This window comes from Trichechus manatus, unplaced genomic scaffold, assembly GCF_000243295.1.
Source record: "Trichechus manatus latirostris isolate Lorelei unplaced genomic scaffold, TriManLat1.0 scaffold00016, whole genome shotgun sequence".
Taxonomy (NCBI): Eukaryota; Metazoa; Chordata; class Mammalia; order Sirenia; family Trichechidae; genus Trichechus; species Trichechus manatus.
Window position 1 is genome coordinate 13,322,176 of NW_004443952.1, and position 22,324 is coordinate 13,344,499.

Sequence of the window (22,324 nt, forward strand, 5' to 3'; positions counted from 1 at the left end):
CAGGAAGAAGCAAAGATGGCACTCGGAGCCAGGCACTCGAGCAAAAGGAGGGGGAGGCGGCGAGAGGCAAGTGAGAAATCAAAAGAAGCAGAAAAAAAAAGCAACACTAGCAGCCAACAAAAGGCACCCAGAGAGCCGCCGGCTTGGGTGGGTGGAATCCAAGCAGCCAGCGCTTCCCGGTCAAGAGACCGTGGCCACGGGAAGCAGAGGAGGCCGAGCAGGGGCGAAGAGGGGTGGGGGGTGGGAAAGTGCACACTGCAAATTACCGGCTGTTTTGTCTCCCACTGGACGCTCTGTGAGGCTGCTTTCTCATACCCCCGTTTGCTGGTCTCTGATAGGAGTCCAAGATGGTGGATCCTCGCTGTGTTAGCTGGTAGGGGACCTCTGCATGAATCTCTCCTCGCTCTCCATTCTCTTTCAGTATTCTCACTCCATTTGGTGCTCGGCTGAGTTCTTTATCTCTTCATTTGATGTTCTAGGGTTTCAGGATTGTTGCATTCTCTGTTTGGCTTAGTTTTTTTGATCTTTGCTGTGGAGAGACGGCGTGGTGCTTCTGCCTAGAGTGCCATCTTGCCAGAACCTCTGCAACCATTTTTGAATTATCTTCAGCAAAATTTTATTTGCGTGTGATATTGTTAGAAAATTTCCACATTCTGTTGGGTCATCTTTCTTTGGAATGGGCACAAATATGGATCTCTTCCAATCGGCTGGCCAAGTAGCTGTTTTCCAAATTTCTTGGTATAGATGAGTGAGTGCTTCCAGCATTGCATCTGTTTGTTGAAATATCGCAATTGATACTTCGTCAATTCCTGCAGCCTTGCTTTTGACAATGCCTTCAGTGCAGCTTGGACTTCTTCCTTCAATACCGTCGGTTCTTGATCATAGGCTACCTCCTGAAATGGCTGAATGTCAACCAATTCTTTTTGGTACAGTGACTCTGTGTATTCCTTCCATCTTCTTTTGATGCTTCCTGTGTCATTCAATATTTTGTCCATAGAATCCTTCTATATTGCAACTGGAGGCTTGAATTTTTTCTTCAGTTCTTTCAGCTTGAAAAATGCTGAGCGTGTTCTTCCCTTTTGGTATTCTAACTGTAGGTCGTTGTACATTTCATTATAATACTTTACTTTGTCTTCTCAAGCTCCTTTGAAATCTTTTGTTCAGCGCTTTTACTTCATCATTCTTCCATTCCCTTTAGATACTCTACGTTCAAGAGCAAGTTTCAGATCTCTTCTGACATCAGTTTTGGTCTTTTCTTTCTTTCCTGTCTTTTTAATGACCTTTTGCTTTCCTCTTTCCTCATGTTTGATGTCGTTGATGTCATCCCACAACTCGTCTGGTCTTTGGTCACTAGTGGTCAGTGCCTCAAATCTATTCTTGGGATAGTCTCTAAATTCAGTTGGGATATACTCAAGTTTGTACTTTGGCTCTTGTGGACTTGTTTTAATTTTCTTCAGCTTCACCTTGAACTTGCATAGGAGCAACTGATGGTCTGTTCCACAGTCGGCCCCTGGCCTTGTTATGACTAGTGACATTGAGCTTCTCCATCATCAATTTCCACAAATGTAATTGATTTGCTTCCCGTGTATTCCATCTGGTGAGGTCCAGGTGTATAGTCACCATTTATGTTGCTGAAAAAAGGTATTTGCAGTGAATAAGTCTTTGGTCTTGCAAAATTCTATCATGAGATCTCTGGCTTCATTTCTGTCACCAAAGCCATATTTTCCAACTACGGATCCTTCTTTGTTTCCAATTTTTGTATTCCAATCATCAGTAATTATCAATGCATCTTGATTGCACATTTGATCAATTTCAGATTGCAGAAGTTGGTAAAAATCTTCAATTTCTTCATCTTTGGCATTCATGGTTGGTGCATAAATTTTAATAATAGTCATATTAACTGGTTTTCCTTGTAGGTGTATGGATATTATCCTATCACTGACAGAGTTGTACTTCAGGATAGATCTCGAAATGTTCTTTTTGACGATGATTGCAGTGCCATTCCCCTTCGATTTGTCATTCCCGGTATAGTAGACTATATGATTTTCTGATTCAAAATGGCCAATACCAGTCCATTTCAGGTCACTAATGCCTAGGATATCGACCTTTATGTGTTCCATTTCATTTCTCACGACTCCCAATTTTCCTAGTTTCATACTTCGTACATTCCATGTTCTGGTTATTAATGGATGTTTGCAGCTGCTTCTTCTCATTTTGAGTCTTGCCACATCAGCAAATGAAGGTCCCGAAAGCTTTACTCCATCCACATCATTAAGTTCAACTCTACTTTGAGGAGGCAGCTCTTTGCCAGTTGTATTTTGAGTGCTTTCCAAGCTGAGGGGCTCATCTTCCTGCACTTTATCAGACAACGTTCCGTTGCTATTCATAAGGTTTTCACTGGTAGGTTTTTTTAGAAGTAGATCTCCAGGTCCTTCTTCCTAGTCTGTCTTAGTCTGGAAGCTCCACTGAAATCTGTCCACCATTGGTGACCCTTCTGGTATTTGAAATGCCAATGGTATAGCTTCCAGTGTCACAGCATCACAGCAACACGCAAGCCACCACAGTATGACAAACTGACAGACAAGTGGTGGAATTATCTCTACCTCACAATAAAGAATGAAGTTAAATATGAAATAGTATCTGGCAAAATAGTAGGGATACAACAAAAGGTAACATTATTCTTAATGAGATATTAGAAGAGACACACTCGGCCTCAGGTCCAAAAAGGCAAGGCATGTCTCTGCCACTCTCAGGGACACTGTGGGGCATAGAAAAGATCACTGGTCTGGAACCAGAAAACCCAGGTTTGCATCTAGTCCTTTCACTTACTAGGTGTGTGACCTCAGAAAAGTTATCTTACATCTGGGAGCCTGAGGTTCTTCACCTACCAAGTGAGGATCATATTTTCTCTTCTGATCAACTCACGAACTAACTGTGAGGCTCAGTCAGCAACACTGTAGGCTTTCCACAGTGTTGAGCCCTGTCCATTTGTGAGAGGTCTATGTTATTTTGACCAGGCTTCCCATATATAGCTGGCCTAGTTGCTGTTCACCTTCAGGCCAGTCCCGGATGAGGCAGCCCACAGCATCAGGAACACAAGCTGAGCAGGAACAGGTATGACTGCCCTCAGAGAGTTCATACATCCTGTGCAGAGGGTGAATATTCTGGCTCAGAGGGTAAGGGTTGAGGACTTGCCTGGTGATCCAAGGAGAGGCTGAGGACACGAGTTCTACCCAGAAAAAGCAGCTCTGAGAAACCAAGGGGTTGTCTACATTGCAGCTGCTTCTTCTCTGCTCTGACTTGCAGTGGGTCACACCAAAAAGTCAGCCACATGTAGAGGGAAGCTGAAAGGCTCTGCTTTTTTGGGCAGAATGACCTCAGGAGAATCACTCCCTCTCTGAGCTTCACGTATACAAACTTGTTATGTGAATTTAATGAGCTGACTTGTGAGGAAGGACAAAACCATGTGCTTGGCACTTTTTTATGTAGCAAATGGGTTATGTTGATGAAGTTCCTGCAAGGTGATTGATAAGACAATGGGGAAGAAAATGAAAGGAGTATAGCTCTGTCTCAGTCACTCTCGCCTGTGAACCATCAACATCACTACAAAAGGTTCCCTTCTCAACATCTTCAAATCACCGCTTTCTCCACCTTGCCTTAGATATTTTAAGCCAGCTTGACTACCTTGGGCTATGCTCCCACCGATGTACCAAGACAAAGCAAAGATGCCCTTGCAGTCAATAATTTCTTTAGAACAAAGATGGTAAATTTATGGACATGATACCACTAGTCTCCTCTTCCCAAGTCTATGACAAACATCACTCATCTATTATAACAAAATTTTCTGTTGAGCTTGATGTGACTTTAGAATTCTTCCCAATGGGATGCTCTAGAGCACTATTACTAGACTGAAATATGCCACCTATTCGTCAATCCAGCCTTAAACCTTCCACTCTGCTCCAAAGTTGTTTCAGCCAGCTTTACAGCCTGAACTTGATCTTGAATATTGAGACCTATGGATTTGCTATTTACATGCAGACAACTGGTGTTTGGATCCAGGCTTTCCTGCAAGGAGACTTGCTTAGCTAATCCTCTTGGTCTTGATCCCTGCGTGGCTTAGACAGTAACCTGCTCAAGTTGTGGGCCTCCAGGCCCTGCTCCTCTCAACCTCTAACCAAGGGATTCATCCGAACACTCCCCAGGGATTCACAGGAAGCAAGACGAAAATGATAAATGATGGAGTGAGGTGGGAGGGGGCGTCTCCTCTTGCCAGAACAATCTTTCCTATGAGATGCCAGTTGTCAGTCATTAAAGTGGCAAAGCAGCAGGTGAACGTAATGGTCTGAGTATGAGACCTTCAGAATTTCTGTGAGCAGCCTCTTTGCATCTGAACAAGAAGGGGAGATGTTAGCTGTGTAAGGAAGTAGATCACGGAAATATTGCAATTTTATATAGGCAGAAATTGGGGTAGAAGAAGAAACCTTAAGTTTCCTTTGAGCTATGGATGATTCATTAAGCAGGCAAGAGGAGGGTCCTTACTGAGCGTTTCATTCTCAAGGGGCCCAGAAGAAGAGAGCATGAAGAATTTTCTCTGGGGACCACATTATAGTGTCTGCATTCTCAGTCTTTCTCCAGTTAAAAAGCTTTTCCGCATTTAGCCTCACCCCAATATTGTGAGTCGGGAATCTCCTTTTGAGAGATGAGAAAACCGAACCGCAAAACCCTGTGTAACTTGAGAATTCTGTGAGATTATACTAGAGAAATGGCCGCTTGGTGCTACAGTGTGATAGGTGTCCTTTGGTTTACATTTCTTTCTTAATTGCATCATGAAATTGGATTATATCCTGAAGATCCGGGGAAGGGCAGAGAATGTTATACGGTTTATAAACTCTTTCATATTTTAGTGGTTCTGCTCCAAAAGAAGCAAGAGGGGAAAAATGCAAAGAGCAAAATGCTGACATTAAAATTTTGTAGTGAAACTCAGTGGGGTGGAGTCGCTATGTGCTTCAAAGTTTATGAAAAAAAATAGAAGCGTCTTTTAAGAAACAGTAACCACTGCTGATTCTATCAAAGGCAAAAATGCAAATGAGATATTGTTTCCTCTTTCTAATGATAATATTATTATTAAGTGCTTACCATATTCTAGACAGTACGTTAAGTGTTTTGCATTCATTATCCCTTCAGCCCAATGGGGTGATATAATTGCTCTGCTCTCTTTAGAGATGAGGACTAGACTTAGAAAGTGTAAGTAACTAGTCCAAGGACACTCAGCTGGTAAGCGGCAGAACCAAGACTTGAACACATTCTGATGACAGTGTGTGCTCTTAACTGCTACCTCCCAGAAACTGTACTGGCAAGTCAAACACATTTTTTTCACTGAATTTTCAAAGAAAAGCTTCATGAGGTAGGAATTATTACTCTAAGTTCTCAGATAAGGAAATTAAAGTTCAAAATCCTTAAGTGACTTCTCCATGACCACACAACTAGTCAGAGGAAAAGTCAGGATTCAGACACAGAACTTTTCATTCTATGCCTAGGGCTGTTTCTCCCTTCATAGCTGGCATCATAGTTCTTTTTCTTTCTTTCTTTTTTTTTTTTGATTTATTGTGCTTTAGGTGGCAGTTTACTGGTCGAGTTAATTTCTCATACAAAAATTTATACACATATTGTTATGTGACCCTAGTTGCAATCCCTTATAATGTGACAGCACATTCCCCCTTTCCACTCCAGGTTTCCTGTGTCCATTCAACCAGCTCCTGTCTCCTTCTGCCTTCTCATCTACTTCTGGACAGGAGCTAACCATTTAGTCTCATGTATCTACTTGAACTAAGAAGCACACTCTTCACGAGTATCATTTTATGTTTTATAGTCCAGTCTAATCTTTGTCTGAAGAGTAGGCTTCGGGAATGGGTTTAGTTCTGGGTTAACAGAAAGTCTGGGGGCCATGCCTTTGGGGGTTACTCTAGTCTCAGTCAGACCACTGAGTCTGATCTTTTTACATGAATTTGACTTCTGCACCCCACTTTTCTCCTGCTCCATCAGGGACTCTCTGTTCTGTTCCCTGTCAGGGCGGTCATTGGTGGTAGCCGGGCACCATTTAGTTTCTCTGGTCTCAGGCTGATGGAGTCTCTAGTTTATGTGGTCCTTTTGTCTCTTGGGGTAATATTTTCCTCACGTCTTTGGGTTCTTCATTCTCCTTTGCGCTAGGTGAGTTGGAATCATTTGATGCATCTTAGATGGCTGGTCACAAGCTTTTAAGACCTCAGATGTCATCCACCAAAGTGGGATGCAGAATATTTTCTTAATAAACTTTGTTATGCCAATTCACCTAGATGTCCCCTGAAACCATGGTCCCCAGGCCCCTGCCCCTGCTACTCTGTCCCTCAAAGTGTTTGGTGTATTCAGGAAAACTCTTAGCTTTTGGTTTAGTCCAGTTGTGTTAATTTCCCCTGTAGCGTGTTTTGTCCTTCCCTTCACCTAAGATAATTCTCATCTACTATCTAGTTAGTGAATTCCCGTCTCCCTCCCTCCCCACCTCATAACCATCAAAGAATGTTTTCTTCTGTGTTTAAACCTTTTCTTGAGGGCATCATAATTCTTGATGAGAAAAAAAATTTGAGTTAGTGCAGAATTAATTCCTCCACAAGAAGGATTTGTTAAACTGTACAAAGGCTTTCAGCAAATAGGACGACCCCACTCACTGCTGAAATACTCATTCACTCAGTTACCAACTAGCATTTATTGGGTACCAGATACGTACAAGGCATTGTCAAGTACCTTGGAGAACAGAATAAACACAGAGTCAAATAACTCTATCCTCATAGTGCTTATTGGGTCCCCTAAATGCCTTCTTTCCCAGACAATTTCTCAATATTGATGGACAAAGTGGTTTCCAACTGACATTTTCCCTGAAACCCCATCACCTTTGACAAAGCGTGGCTGTAAATCAGTGGTCAGGAACTGGCCTGGCTATTTTTTGGGTTCTACAGAGAGGCGACCCCAGAGAATCCAATGAGGCTGACTGTGGTGATTCTGACAAATACCTTAGGCCCCTCCTTCACCAGCCTGGATTAGCAGCTTGTCCTGAGCAAATTTGGCCGCCAAGCAGAAACCCCAGAGCGCAGACACATGCCTTGATGTCATCTGAGTACAGACACCTGCAAAGCAACTCTCTTTGGACCTTCCTCGGGATTGATTTCTACAGGGAGATCACTCTCTGGGCCTTATGTTGGTCTGCATACCTGGATCTCCAGTGTTTCTGCTGCCTGGAAGTGCTGCCAAAGGGAGATTCCTTGGAGTGGTGATGGAAGTGCATCTTGTTTGTCTGGCTTCTCTAAATGCAGGGAAGGGCTGGAAAGAAGCAATCAGATGGAATGACTGGCCATTAGCAGTTTCCAGTTGACTTTGCCAGGACCAGAGGAGCTATGACCTAACCTCTGCTTCAAGGAGACTGCAAACAAATGTAAACAGTCAGTTTCCAAGCCTGGTGTCCAACTCCTGGTGTCCTGGTCCCCTCTGCCTTGTAATGTATGTCTCGGTATCCTGGTAACTGTTAGAGAGAGGCTCTCAGTTGAGATGACCAGTATAGGCTGCAATCTCAAAAGAAGGCGAGGTCCATGTGTGCACATCATTTTATAGTTAACAAGGTCCTGCTATTTCCAATACCTCATTCAATAATACTGAAAGGCAAGTTTTGCTATTCTCATTTCACAGATGAAGACACTAAAGTCAAGAGTTAGTGGCAGGATTGTGGCTAAACACTAGTTCTGTTGACTACCAGAATGGTTCTCATTCTTCTGCTTTATATTAAGATAGGAGACATTCAAGAAGTAAAATCTTTGATAAAAGTTTCTTTTAAGGGTTGGAGATTATCTAAGTCAATCAATCATCTAGCCCAGCACCTGGCAACCTGGCATAAAGTAGTCCCTTGGTAACAAATAGCTTCTTCTTTTTTTTTTAATTATTGTTTTTTGGTAAGGCAGCATAGTGTAACTATTCAACCATGGTTTCTGAGCTCAGGCCAACTTGCAATGATATCTCGACTTGGACAAGCTATTTAACCTTCTGGGCATCAGTTTCATCGTCTGAAATATGAGGATACTGATAAAAACTTTCTAAGGTTAGCATGAGAGTTGCGTACATATAAGATAAGAATTTGCTCCCAACACTGAGGTGCAAGAAGCAAACCACTATTTCAGTAAGGTAAGCAGGACGAGCTCTGTCTCCTTTCTAGGCAATTTACAAAGATCCAGGGGTTTTCCATGGAGTCTGACAAACGGGAGAACTTACTCTTCAGTCCATAACTATTTACTGACATGGAAAAATAAACATGTGTCTGGGAACTCTTTCCCATCATGCTCAGCGTGGGCATTGGGCTATTTTGCAGTAGATCTGAGGCCTTGACTCTCAGCGGTCAGCACCGTGGCATCCATGTAGAGGTGCTAGCATTTCTCAGGATGCTCCATGAGTTCCTGTTCCTGTGGGAACTCCACAGCATGAACCTCCCCACCCAGGCTCTAGGATGATAGCCTTCATTTCCTTTGTAGGGCTAGTTCTGCCTCCTTCTCCACCCCGAACACCATCCTCCCTCAATAATTCCTCAAAGGCCTGAGGGTGGGAGTAGGTGTGGGAGTGTCTTCTAGATGATTTTCCTTTTCAGGACTGAAACAAAAAAGTCTTTAATAACTCCCTCAGGGGAGGGAACACATACTCCAGACACATTCTTCCCAACTTCTTATCATATGGTAAATACAAATTAATATCCTAATATGTTTTCCCGTCACATATAACACAAAGAAATTTAAAAAAGAAAAAAAAACTGGGCTTCTTCAAATTTAAAAACTTTTGTGCTTTTAAGAACACCATCTCGAAAGTAAAAGACAACCCACAGAATAGGAAAAAAATATTTGCAAATCATATATCTGATAAGGGACGTGTCTCCAAAATATGTAAAGAATATAGAAAATTGTCAATAATAAACAGACAAATAACCCAGTTTAAAGATGAGCAAAGAATCTTAATAGACATTTTTTAAAGAAGATAATACAGGAAGGTCAATAAGCACATGAAAAGATGATCAACACCATTAGCCACTAGGGACATGTAAATCAAAACCACATAAGATACCACTTCAAAACTACTAGGATTGTGAGTGGTGTGTGAGAACTAATTCTTCAATTAGCATATTATGATAATATCAATAAATAATGTTCAGCTCAACAGATAATGTCTAAAATTGATATAATGCAAATATTATTCAAAATATAGCTTAAATAATAGTTAAAGTAGTTGAAATGTCTGAATGTGCAGTGAGAACCAGGGAATAGAGAAGAATAGATAAAAGATTGCTCTTCTTTATTATAAGATCTTTAGTAGTTGATTCGTTAAGAACCATGTTATGTATTGTTTAGTTAAAAGATTGAAAATTGATGTTAAAAAAATTTAAAAGAAAAACATGCATCTCAAGTTTTGTAGAAATCGACAGATTGAAAAGCATGAACAATTTGAATTTAAGAGATTTGGGTTCAAAGCCATTCCAGTAATTCTTGGGTATGTGATCTAAGACAAGTCACTCAGATCTGAACCTTGGCTTCTCATCTGTAAAATGCGTGTAACACCCTCTGACCTTCATATCTTCACTAGATTGTGCTGGAGATGAACTGAGAGCATGGACATGGAGATGCTTTTTAATCTGTAAAGTTCTCTACAAATGTTAGCTAACTGCAATACAGGTAGAGACTTAAACATTAACATTTCTATCCAGATACTAGCTCAGTTTCCTGCCTTCAGCCCAACAGTTCTCCATTGTCTAGCACAGTGTCTGCCACACAGTAAAAACCTCGTTGCCGTCGGGTTGATTCCAACTCATAGCACACAGTAGGGCCCCATAAATATATGAAAGAATGCATAAGAACTGCTTGATCAAAAATCGTTTTTTAGGTACTGTATTCAGTGCAAAAGGGAAAGGGTGCAGAATTAGGAAAAGGGGTTTATTTTTCTCATGCTCCCAGTTTTGGTAAGATTTTGATAATTAGCCTTAGGGGAATTCACTAGTAGAAGGCATCAGCAAAGGCACAGAGATGAAACAAATTAGGCAGGGTTTAGAGATCAGTAACTAGTCAGTTCTGATTGACTGAAGGTGACAGGTTGGAGACTGAGAGAATTATAGGGGTCCTTGAATGGCAGACCATAGAACTAGACTCAGTATGATAAGCAAGGGACCAAACAAACAAACCTACTGCCATTGAGTTGATTCCAATTCATAGCAACCCTATAGGACAGAGTAGAACTGCCCCATAGGGTTTCCAAGGCTGTAACTTTATGGAAGCAGACTGCCCCATCTTTCACCCACTGAGCAGCTGGTAGGTTCGAACTGCCGACTTTTCAGTTAGCAGCCGAGCACTTAACCACTGTGCCACCAGGGTTCCCAAGCAAGGAGTAGGTAGTCCTTCTGTATTTGAATGCAAAGTTGTGACTTGAAGCAGAGCCAGGCTTTGGGAAAATCACTGTGGTTTCTATGTTGGAGGATGGACTGGAGTAGGGAGAGGAAAGCCTTGAGAAGGGAGAACAAATAGGGGATTTTTGCATTAGTCTGTAAGAGAGAGCAAGATTGGATGCTGGCTAGTGGCAGTGGAGCCAACCAAGAGGAGGGGTGGGGTCAATGGGATCTTATGCTGCACAGAGACGAAGGAAAATAGAGCTGTGCATTGGGCAACCAGGTCATTCCTAGTGATACTAGAAGTATTCCCAGAACTCTCCTTAAATAAAAGATTCACCCCAAGATCCTACCCTTCTGACTTTTGCTGGAATATGTAGATGAAATTTATGTTAAAAACTAATTTATAAACCAGAAAGACTCATGGGCAGTGTGATTCAGTAGAATAATTGTCCTTTGGACAGATAATTCCCAGTTCTGAAACTCATTAGTGTTGTGGGTCTGGGTGAATCACTTAAAAAATCTGAGTGTCAGTTTTCTGTTTCACTAAAATAAGGATTCTAATCTCAACTGTGGAGGCCTGTTGTGTGGATTGGATTCCATATATGGAAGAGGCTGGCAGACTGTCCAGCCAATACATTCCCTTCCTCTCCTCAGTGACACACCCCTGCCTGCGCCCTACAACAGTCTTCTTTGTGAGTCCCCATGTTCACTGCGGTTGAAACATTTTGCTTTTTTTCTCATTTGTCTCAGGGAAAATTAAAAAAAAAAAAAATCATGAAGAAAATTATCGTGGCCTTTTTTGCCATCTATCACTTTCTAAATCCATAACCTTCATCCCTGCCTCTCACCTGACATTTCGGCCTTATTTAATCATGTGGTTAGAATGCCTAAACCTGTGACTTCTCTAACCCAAGCAACACTTGCATGAGCTCAGAGGCATTGCTAAAATAAGACTGTCCTGCTGCCAAAAGGTGCCGGTCAGCTGGCACTGGTGAGCCCCTCCCTCTATAGGTACCCATGCTCTCCCCCAGTAGTGGCTTCCATGAATGATTCCCACACTCAATGCCCATGTCTCAGCTCTCTTTTCAGAGTCTGCCTGTCCATCACTGCCTGTCTCCTCAGATGACAAAGAATGGCTTCCTACCAGATGCCAGCCAGCCTTCTGAATGTCCCTCTTAGTTTGAGAAAGGAACCAGGCTGAGCACGGAGCAGTTCTTGGCAGACAGCAGGGAGATGAGTCAAGGCAAAAAGAAGAACTGAGCCATGGTGACCTTTAGTCACCAGAACGGCATTTGCCATTCAACAAACATTTATCAACCTCTGCTGTGGCTGCAAAGAGGAAAGATCAGTAGTTGAAAATATGGCCTTGGTGAGAGAAATGATGCTGGAGAGTCCACGATAGCATTTTGCAAGACCAATGACTTAACTCACTGCAAATACCTTTATTCAACAACGTAAACAGTGACTACACACATGGACCTTGCCAGATGGAATACACAGGAATCAAATCAATTACATCTGTGGAAAGAGAGAATCAATATCATTAGTCAGAACAAGACTAGGGCTGACTGCAAAACAGACCATCAGTTGCTCATAGGCAAGTTCAAGATGAAGCTGAAGAAAATTAAAACAAGTCCACAAGAGCCAAAGTATGAGCTTGAGTATATAGCACCCGAACTTAGAAACCATCTCAAGAAAAGATTTGATGCATAGAACACTAATGACCAAAGACCAGATGAGTTGTGGAATGACATCACAAACATCACACATGAAGAAAGCAAAACGTCATTAAAAAGACAGGAAAGAAAGAAAAGTCCAAAATGGATGTCAGAAGAGACTCTGAAACTTACTCTTGAACATGGAGTAGCTAAAGCAAATGGAAGAATGATGAAGTAAAAGAGCTGAACAAAAGATATCAAAGGGCAGCTCAAGAAGATAGTAAAGTATTATAATGAAATGTGCAAATACCTGGGGTTAGAAAACCAAAAGGGAAGAACATGCTTAGCATTTCTCAAGCTGAAAGAAATGAAGAAATACTCAAGCCTCGAGTTGCAATACTGAAGGATTCTGTGGGCAAAATGGAAACTCTGGTGGCGTAGTGGTTAAGAGCTATGGCTGCTAACCAAAAGGCTGGGAGTTTGAATCTACCAGGTGCTCCTTGGAAACCCTATGGGGCAACTACTCTGTCTATAGGGTCGCTATGAGTCGGAATCGACTCGACGACAACAGGCTACTATGGGCAAAATATTGAACAATGCAGGAATCATCAAAATAATATGGAAGGAATACACAGAGTCACTGTACCAAAAAGAATTGGCTGATGTTTAACCATTTCAGGAGGTAACATATGATCAAGAACCGATGGTACTGAAGGTATAAGTCCAAGCTGCACTGAAGGCACTGATGAAAAACAAGGCTCCAGGAATGGACAGAATACAAACTGAAAAATTTCAACAAATGGATACCAAGTTGGAAGCACTCAATCATCCATGCCAAGAAATTTGGAAGACAGCTATCTAGCCAACTGACTGGAAGAGATCCATGTTTGTGCCCATTTGAAAGAAGGGTGATCCAACAGAAATGCGGAAATTGTCAAACAATGTCACTAATATCACATGCAAGTAAAATTTTGCTGAAGATAATCAAAAGCGTTGCAGCAGTACATTGACAGAGAACTGCCATAAATTCAAGCAAGATCCAGAAGAGGACGTACAACAACGGATATCATTGCTGATGTCAGATGGATCTTGGCTGAAAGCAGAGAATACAAAAAAGATGTTTACCTGTGTTTTATTGACTATGCAAAGGCAATTGACTGTGTGGATCATAACAAATTATGAATAACATTGCAAAGAATGGGAATTCCAGAATGCTTGATTGTGCTCATGCAGAACCTGTACATAGACCTAGAAGCAGTTGTTCGAACAGAACATGGGGATACTGCGTGGTTTAAAATCAGGAAAAGTATGCATCAAGGTTATATCCTTTCACCATACTAATTTTGTCTGTATGCTGAGCAAATACTCTGAGAAGCTGGACTATATGAAGAAGAATACAGCATCAGGATTGGAGGAAGACTCATTAACAACCTGTGATATGCAGATGACACAACCTTGCTTGCTGAAAGTGAAGATCAAGACTTGAAGCACTTACCGATGAAGATCAAAGACTGCAACCTTCAGTATGGATTATACCTCAACATAAGGAAGACAAAAATCCTCACAACTGGACCAATAAGCAACATCATGATAAACTGAGAAACAATTGAAGTTGTCGAGGATTTAATTTTACTTGGCTTCACAATCAATGCCCACGGAAGCGGCAGTCAAGAAATCAAAGGACATAGAGCATTGGGCAAATCTGCTGTAAAAGACCTCTTTAAAGTGTTAAAAAGCAAAAATGTCACTTTGAGGACTAAGGTGCACCTGACCCAAGCCATGGTATTTTCAATCACCTCATACGCGCACAAAAGCTGGAAAATGAAAAAGGAAGACTAAAGAAGAGCTGACTTATGGGGTAGGCAAAGAACGCTGAATACACCATGGACTGCCAGAAGAATAAATAAATCTGTATTGGAAGAAGTACAGCCAGAATGTGCCTAAGAAGCGAAGATGGCGAGACTTCATCTCATGTACTTTGGACATGTTATCAGGAGGGACCAGTCCCTGGAGAAGGACATTATGCATGGCAAAGTAGAGGGTCACGAGAAAAGAGGAAAACCCTCAATGAGATGGATTGACACAGTGGCTGCAATGATGGGCTCAAACATAGCAATGATTGTGAGGATGGCACAGGACCGGGCAGTATTTCCTTCTGTTGTACATAGGGTACTATGAGTCAGAACTGATTCAACAGCACCTAATAACAACAATAATATAGGATTAATAAGATAACTTTGCTTCACCATGAGCTATTTTGAGAATGGATTGAGATAACATATATGAAGCACACTAGTTCATAGTAGGTACCCACCAAATGTAATTTTCCTCTTTCCTGTCTGATCTCTTCCTACCAAACAAGCTGTTGTTCCCAAAACTCTTCTAGCCAGTGCTTTCCTGATGAGTTCCCTTTCCTGATTACTTTGACCCTCTTGAAAGGATAGAATTGTATATAGGCTCCCTTCAGACCAGACACCTTCTCCAACTTCTCTTAGCCTATCTCTCATGACCTTCAGGATAGAGTTCAGACTCCTCAACCTGATCTTGAGGTATTCCACATGTATCCCAGTCCCTTTGGTTCTGCCTCCTCTTTGAAGCTCCTTGTCTTCCTTGTTACAGCTTTATGGTGAGAGCACTCAGCACTTGAAGCCACTGCCTGTTTGGGGAACCGTACCCAACACTAAACTGAAATTCTTGAGGGTTGGACAAGCCTTATTCACCCCGTGTTCCCCTATTGATTAGCACAGAACCTAGCACAGAATAGGTACTCAGTAAACATTTGTTGAATTGATGCAGGAATATATGAATAAATAAATCAGCCACTCAATGAAGGGGAATAATGATACCTGCCCTTTTTGAACTTGCAGACTTATAGTAACAAAAGATACAAAATGTATGAGAGCAGGATACACTAGGAGATTCCAGGCAGATACGGATCATCGTTCCCATGGGTTGATAAAATGAACCTTGAAGAGTTAGTGTGTGTGCTCAGATAGCATATATTGGTTGCTGGAAGTGGTACTGTTTGGGTAGGAGAAGTCGAGGAGCCCTTAGGAAGTAACCTCATTTAGATTTATGGAAGGAACTACATCATAGTTTCTGAATAAAGCTTGGCATAGAAAAGGCGTTCAAATGATATTCGGTATCAACAGGGGCAGATACAACCCAGAGTTAGGTTTTGTCACCAGGAGGCCATCTGCCACCTCCACTCAGTGGGTTGTGAGTCTGAACTCTAGAAACTCCAAAAGGCTCAAATTAATCTTCTCGACTTCTCTGAGTCTCAATTTTCTCCACTTGAAATGGAGACATAATAGCAACTATCTTCCTGAGTAGTTGTGTGAGGATTGTGTAGATTAGACAATGCATGAATGGAAGATGCCTGTCGTAGTGTCTGCCCCCTACTAAATTCTAAGGAAATGGCAGTGAAACTAGAGATGATAATGATATTGATAAGGCTGGTGATCAATAGTTCTCAGATTCCAGCTCAAGGCCTGGCTTGTACTAAAGCAATGTTTTTATTTATCTATTTGCAGTAATATTTTATTGTGTGTTAGCTGAAAGTTTTCACAGCAGATTAGGTTCCCATTTAACAATTTTTATACAAATTGTTCTGTGACATCAGTTACAATTTTCACAATGTGTCAGTATTCTCATTATTTCCATTCTGTTTGTTCTGTTTCCATTGATCTAGCTTCCCTTCCTCTCCTTGCCTTCTTATCTTTGCTTTTGGGTAAATGTTGACCATTTGGTCTCATATAGTTGATTGTTTAAGGGAGCATGTTACTCATGGGTGATACTGTTTATTTTATAAGCCAATCTATTATTTGGCTGAAAGGTAACCTCCAGAAATAGCTTCAGTTCCAAGTTCAAAGGTTGTGTTACAGCAATAGTCTCTGGGGTTTCTCTAGTCTCCATCGGTCTAGTAGATCTGACCTTTTTTAGAAATTTGAATTTTTACATTTTCTCTCATCTATCCAGGACCTTCTATTGTGTCCCTGGTCAGAATGGTCAATAAACGTAGCCAGGCACATCTAGTTCTTCTGGACTCAGGTTAGAAGAGGCTGTGGTTCGTGTGGGCTATTAGTACTGTGGACTAGTTTCTTCTTTGAGTCTTTGATTCCCTTCATTCTCTTTTGTGCCATACGAGTAGAGGCTGATAAGTTGTATCTTAAATGGCAGCTGTTTAAGCTTGCTTTTGAACAAAAGATTCCACTGTTAAAAAGAAGAGAGAAAGAAAGGAAAGAAAAGAAAGAGGGGGGAAGGGGGTAGGGAAGGAGGGAGGGAGGAAAGGATAGAAGGAGGAAGGATTGACAACCAGTGGTCTACAGAACAAAATCTGTACTCCTTACATTGACATTCAAGGTCCTTCATTAAGCAACTCCTTCCCTTTCCAACCACATCTAGGTGCTCTAGAAGGAACTCAGCCTTCATGTTGACCCACATCAAGATGCCATCATTTCCCAAGAATGGCATGCCATTTTAAGCCTCCTTGCTGGCGCTTTTTCCCCGTAGACTCCTCTGCCTACTGGACTCTTACTCATCTTTCATATCCCAATCCAAATGCCACCTCCCCTATGGTGCTTTCCCAGTGCTTCCACATCCCCTCCACGTCCACTGTCCCCCACTCTAGTGGCTCATGACAATACCTTGTCAATCACCATCATTATCAAAGTAGTATTTATAGAGCTCTTACAAGGGACTAGGAGCTCTGCTAACTACTCCATGGACTATTTCACTTTATCCTCACAAAAACACTGTAAGATAAGTGTAATTATGACACTGAAGATATAGCTACAGATGGGGAAACTGAGGCTCTGGGAGGTTCGGGAGCTTGCAACGCTGGAGCACTTGTTCCTGCAAGATTTGCACAATCATGTGATTATTCATGTTTCAGCTCTTTCATCAGACCTAAGGTTTTCTTTCCGGCAGGGAACATCTCTACGTTCTCCTCAAAGTATAGCCTAGCATGGAGTCCAGCACACAGGTGTTCAGAGAGCATTTCTTTATGTGGTGAGCATACACACCAGCCTAGAGGAAGGTCTCCTGGTCTCAATTAGACACCCACCCCTGAAGCTTCCCACATGTCTCCACGGTACTGCCCCACCCTCTAAGACTAGATTCTGAGCCATCTCACTGCTTCTAAAGCTCCTGTGCTTTTCCTTTTGTACAATAATGGTTCACTTTTCTTGAGAATCTGCTACAACTAATTTAATAATAAGCTCGTGAACTTTTGTTGTCATGTTATTGTTGTCAGCTGCCCTCCAATCGGCACCCGACTCGTGGTGACCCCATGCACTATAGAAGGAAATGCTGGCTGGTCCTGTGCCATCCTCATGATCGATTGCAGATCTGACCAGATCATTGTGATCCATAGGGTTTTCACTGGCTGAGTTTTGGAAATAGATTTCCAGGCCTTTCTTCCTAGTCCATCTTAGTCTGGAAGCTCCACTGAAACCAGTTCAGCATCATAGCAGCACCCAAGCCTCCACTGACAGGCCGGTGATGACTGTGGTTGAGGCACGTTGGCCAGGAATCAAACCTGGATCTCCCACACGGAAGGCTAGAATTCTACCACTACTGCCTCCTTTTGTTTTTATAGTTTGTTTATATTATATTATATGATAGTTTCTTGGCCTTCTATGAGAGCCCCTGAGGTCCTCAAGGACAGGGTCCTGGCTGGCTTTGCCTCCGCCTCCCCAGCATGCAGGCTGGGTCAGGCATAGAGAAGAAGCACCACATCGGTGCAAAGCAAGGTAACTGGAACAGGCCCATTAAGTATAGCGTCCTGGCTGGGAAGTATTTTCTCCAGCTGAGCTGGGGCCCTGTGGTCCTGTGGTCTGCTTCAGGGCTGGCCTTCATGTCTTGGACCTGCCTTGGATCCAGCTTCTCCCCAGAGTCCAGGCTTATAAACAAAAAACAGAGCAAATAAAAACATTATCTCATTGGTGCTTGAGTCAGCCACTCCAGATGGCTTGAGGGGGGGCGGGGATGCAGCAGAGCCAGCGAGGAGCTCCATCCAGCCTGCAGTGGGGCTGCAGCACGGTGCAAAGGGGATGAGGCCACTCCTCTGGTTTGAGATTTGCAATGAGGCCACCTTCACAGGCATTCCCACCCCACCTGCCACTACCAGCCAGCCATGGTGGTTGCAAAACCTCCTGGCCTGCAGCTGGCAGCCCTGTATGCCCAAGGTAGGCACAGGGTAGCTGCTGGATTTGATAAACAACAAAACTGATGAATTAGGTACTTTATATCCTTTATCTCATTTAATCCCACAAGTGGCCTTCGAGGTCAGGTTTCTGAGACCCACTTCACGGATGAGAGGCTGATGCCCAGAGGGTTAAGTGATTGCCCACAGTCATGACCAAATAAGTGGAAGAGCTTGGACTTGACCCAAGGTCATTGCCCCTAGCTTCTGGGCTTCTCCCAGTCACCCCTCACCTTCCCCACCCCCAAGAATTGGTATGATTTCAGAGCTGATAGCAAGCTCCTCAGCTCTCCCTCCTCTCTGCCAGGGGCAGCCATAAGGATGGAACAGGAGACACTTAAGAACAATGAGAAAGAAGGAAGCTAAGAAAGAAAGTCAGCTTGGGTTTCCCAAAAGCATGTCCCCTGTGTTGTTGAGCTATAGCAGAAAGAGTACAGCTGGGAGTCAAGGAGCCCCCAGTTCAAGTCCCAGGCTCCCTGCTACTAACGTTCTCTGTGCACTCAGCAAAGTCACATCCCCTCTTTGGGCTGCATTTCCTCTGACTGTGAGGTGAGCCCTGAACCCAAAGAACCCATGTAGCTGCCACTTCCTGCCCCATATTATGGGTCCCACATTTTACCCTTCACCCCTTTTACCTCTTCCGGACATTGCACAGACACAGAACTTCAATCATCAGTACCCCGGGTTCACACAGTCCCCACAGAGCAAAACCCAGAGCCTGGGGAGGGTTAGCAAGGCAGCCTCTTGGTCCTGCCCATCCTCATGGCTTGATTTTTTTTTTTCCCTCCCAACCATGTTGTAAGACCCAGAAACTCCAAGGAGAACTGTGCTCCATTCTCCTATTTTTCTCATGTGTTTCAGGATTTGGCTCTCTCCAGCATTTCATTCTCCAGACGTGATTCAGAGCAGAAGTTTCATTGCATCTTGACATTTTCCACCCAGTCTGAAAGCCCTGCATGTGGCATATCCTAAGGCTTTCTTACTGTTTATTTAGCTACTAATTAGCCCTGGTAGAGAAACAAGTGTTGCCTCAAGAATGTTGCCAAAACCAGCAACATCATCCAATTATATACTGGAGGTGGGTGTGGGGGGAGGGACAGAGTCCAAAATCTGGCAGAGCCCAACACAGCAAGGTCATGGGGATGAAGGGTTCAGGGGCAGAGAAGGTGGAGGGATGTGGGGTGGAGGGGTTGAGGGGCTGGGGCTCCTGGAAGAGAAGTCTAGCTGAACTTAGAAGAGAATTTAAACTTAAATCCGTAAGAAAGATTGATAACAACTTCTCCTTCCCTCCCTTCTGTTTGCTGACACATGCCCTGGCTTCAACCCCAAATTACAACACATATGAGGTTTTAGGGGGCTGTAATTGTAGGTCAGCCCAGGTGAACAGAAGACCTCCATTGCCACAAAAACGGAGTCCATAATTGAATTTGCATTTATCAAACGAGCACCTGAGCCAAGCCAGCACCGAGGATGTAGAGGTGAATGAATGGCACATGGCACTGGTCTTAAAAAACTGACCAGCCAGAGAAGAGGCAGATGGAGAAACAGGCAGGGAGTCAGTACGAGAAGGGGGATGACAACGTTTTGTGTAAAGCTCTAGGTGACAAGGAGGGAAAGGCATCCAGCTCTGGGGAGGGCTTCCTGGTGGAGGAGACACTTGAGGTGGCGTTTGAGGGATGAGTGGGAACTCATGAAGAAGGAAAAGCACTAACGGGTTTTCTAGAGGCTGCACTTTTAAGACCCTTTGAGCGATGGCCTCCTCAAATTATGAGCCCTAGGTGCCTCTCTAGTTTCATAAAATAAGGTGAGTAGCACAGGAAGCTGCAAGCAGCTGCAGGTGAAGGAAGAGTGATTAGAAGACTGGGGCTGGAGAAGAAGGCAGAGCCCAGGTCAGGAAGTGTTTTAGCATTAGGCTCAGGACTTGGGACTTCATACTCTAGACCCCTGCTCTCCAGTATGGCAGCTACTAGCCCCGGTGGCACAGTGGTTAAAAGCTAACCAAAAAGCCAGCTGCTCGAATCCACCTTGGGAACCCTATGGGGCATTTCTACTCTGTCCTATAGGGTTGCTATGAGTCATAATCGACTCGATGGCAATGAATTTGGGTTTTTTGGAGCCACTTGAAGCTATTTAAATAAGTTAATATTAAATAAAATTACAAATTCAGTTCCTGGTGGCACTAGCGATATGTCAAGTACTCAATAGCTACATGTCCCAGTGGCTATTGTATCGGGCAGTGCAGATATAGAATACTTCCACCATCACAAGAAGGCCTGTTGGACAGCACTGTTTTAGAGAATGGGAGGCATTGAAGGTTTGTAACCTGAGAAGAAACAGGGTTAGACTTGTGTCTTAGGTAGGCGTGAAGGTCTGGCTCAGGGGGAAGAGATCACAGACAAGCATCACTTGGAAGCCTGTTCAGTTACTCCAGATAAGCCTTAATGAAGATGGAGAGAGAAGCGGGCAGAGGAAGCGTACTACCATATTTTTACACAAATAATGTCTGCCTTCTGCATTTGTTTGCCTGCAGTGCCCCCGACTCCCCAGGTATTTTCATAAGCACGCTATGCTAATTTTTTTACGGCAACATGTGGAAGAGGGTTGGCATGGTGGTGCTTGTGAGGGTGCCTCGTGGGGATGGGGGGAAGGGCAGAACGAGCAAATAAATGCAGAAGGTGGGTGTTGCATAAAAATACAGTATCTTAAAACCTAGGGAGTATTCTCTGGGGCCAAGTCTTTTCCAGGGCTACTGTCTTTTGGGGCTGACTGGCGCAACTGCTCCTCCCTCGATGGTTAGAGTCCAGTGTCTTCCCCATGTCTACTTTCCCTAGCACTGCAGAATCCTGAGGCTTAGCCACATCTGGAGGGACTCCAGATCCAGACTACCTGGGTTCAGATCCCTCCATGCCACGTGTTAGCTGTATGATTTTGTGTAAAACAGGGATAATAATGATACCTACATTGTGAGGTTACTGAGGGTCAAATGAGATAACTTATAATGTACTTAAAATAGGACTTGGTATAGGTCGAGGGGAAAAAAAAGTTGCCTTTGAGTCATTTCTAACTCACGGTAGTCTTATGTGTGTTAGAGTAGAACTGTTCTCCTTGGGGTTTTCAGTAACTGATATTTCAGAAGTAGATCATTGGACCTTTCTTTCAAGGGGCCTCTGAGTGGTCTTGAACCTCCAATTTTTTGATTAGCAGCCAATCTCATTAACTGCTTCCACCACCCAGAGACTCCTGGTATAGCGCTGCCATGACTAAGAAAACAGTGGCGTCTTGGGGTTTGGAATGTGAACTCTGGATTCATTCTTTTGGGGCTTGAAACCCACGTCTGTCATTTAGTTCTGAAGTTAGGATTAGTATCTGCCTCATGGGGTTATTGTGAGGGTGAAATGAAATCGTGTATGTAATGGACCTAGTAAACCACCTGACACATATGAAGGGCCCACATATGTCAACTCTCATACTTGCTATTATTGTTGTTATTACTGCTATTATGACTCAGGTAACAATACTCAAGTAAGCAAGAAAATGTTCTGATTCCATCATAACTATCTGGAATATTCTATTATTCTCACTCCCCACCTCCCTCCTCCTACTCCATTCCCTGCCAAATGTTAAACACCTCAAAGGGTGGTTGGTCTTAAGGACACTGACTTGGAGATTTTGCACCTACTCTTCTCCATGAACGCTTTAACAGAAGCATTTCTTCTTCCTCTTTGAGGCTTCCCCACATCATATTTCAAGTTTTTCACAGTAATACACTAGAAGTCACTCTTGATAAGTAAGGGAGCTTCAGGGATTTAGAAATCTTTTGTGCTTTCTTCTAAAAAAAATCTAACTTCCAAGACTCTTGGTTGACCACTGCAACCAAGGGGAAGATGTCAAAAGGTGGGCACTGAGGCTGTCCTTTTCTTGGCATTCCTGCTAAAAAATATTTACTTATTTCCCAGGGAAATGGGTGCCTCTGGCTAACTAGGGAAGAAGGTTCTGTGTAAGGAAATGCTAGAGAACAATGTA